Raw genomic sequence first — 1682 nt, 5'->3', positions numbered from 1 at the left:
CCTTAACCCAACCTATGTTGGGCCTTAACCCAACCTATGTTGGGCCTTAACCCAACACACGTTGGGCCTTAACCCAACACACGTTGGGCCTTAACCCAACACACGTTGGGCCTTAACCCAACACACGTTGGGCCTTAACCCAACACACGTTGGGCCTTAACCCAACACACGTTGGGCCTTAACCCAACACACGTTGGGCCTTAACCCAACACACGTTGGGCCTTAACCCAACACACGTTGGGCCTTAACCCAACACACGTTGGGCCTTAACCCAACACACGTTGGGCCTTAACCCAACACACGTTGGGCCTTAACCCAACACACGTTGGGCCTTAACCCAACACACGTTGGGCCTTAACCCAACACACGTTGGGCCTTAACCCAACACACGTTGGGCCTTAACCCAACACACGTTGGGCCTTAACCCAACACACGTTGGGCCTTAACCCAACACACGTTGGGCCTTAACCTGCTCTGTAATTGTCATACGACGCGTTAAATTAGTGTAGTGTTGCCTAACTGCAACCCCCGCAATATAGTTTGCTACTCGCACTGCCCGGTCCCCAGTGTATCGCTTCATGTTAAACACCTTGCAGCTATACACTGTAATGTGGATGGCAGCAGGACGTACATGCTCAATGCCCTTTGCAGTTGTTCATTGGCATTTGCAGTTGTTCATTGGCATTCGCATGGCGAAGCACTTAGCCTACGCTGTGGTACGGCCTGTGTCAACTGTCCGCTGATGTTGTACGTCCAAATCACACACTGTACTGCACATTGGTCCTCATGTACTGAATGATACATCGTGGTACATGTGACCGTACAACGACTGCGCCAACAACGGCGAACCATGCGGTCCAAATGTTGTGCACTCAGCTACGTGTCGTCTCCCTATAAGAGCTGGATTGCAGTGTGGTATGCCCTGGATGGCGATCAGCATGAGCCGTCTGTTGATGTAGTGGCGCGTGTTGTCAGACGTAGTCGTCTCTTCTCACACACCGTGATAGCATGGTGCACTGCGTTCCACATCTGCGACATGCGACAGAGGCCGGTTGACAGTCGTTCGCGCAATGGACATCGCATACGTACGGGGGCCACCTTCCACGTGTTCGCGAAGCGTGCACATGTTGTTGCGTGTATGTGGGCAGACATAGTGTGTCGTGACACCTGACACAGGCATGCAACAATCGTTGAATTTGCAAATGGCGATGGACGCCTACGTTTGCTGGTGACGTTACGCAAATGAACAACTGGTAAACCGTTGTGGTGCGGTTGTTCTCGCTAGAGGTGAATCAGTGATGGCGACGATCGGTTGAGCTACCAACCGGTTGTTCCAGCGATACCCACCATGCCCACGAACGTGAATGGCATCTGGGTGTGAAGCGATACGCGGCGGTGGCTGGGTGGGACCGTCCCCGGCCGGTGAGGGGGGGCCTCCCGGCGTGCTGGCCGCGCGGTGCGTGGGCGCACGCGCTACAGCCGGCTGGTGGGGGCGGCCAGTGGCAGGCGCGCCGGCCGACGGAGGCGGCAGGCGGCGCAGCTGCGCGCCGGCGCACCCTGCACGCGGCGCCGTGCGGCCAAAGTAGGTCCTCGCGGGCCCGGTGCGAAGCGCGGTGGACATCTGCAGTGTGCTGGTCCGATTGAGGACTGTGTGCGCTGAGGATGCGCCGCCGCCCGGCGCT

This window comes from Schistocerca serialis, unplaced genomic scaffold (genome assembly GCF_023864345.2).
Source record: "Schistocerca serialis cubense isolate TAMUIC-IGC-003099 unplaced genomic scaffold, iqSchSeri2.2 HiC_scaffold_954, whole genome shotgun sequence".
NCBI classification, from domain to species: domain Eukaryota; kingdom Metazoa; phylum Arthropoda; class Insecta; order Orthoptera; family Acrididae; genus Schistocerca; species Schistocerca serialis.
Note: the sequence above shows the minus strand (reverse complement) of the source record.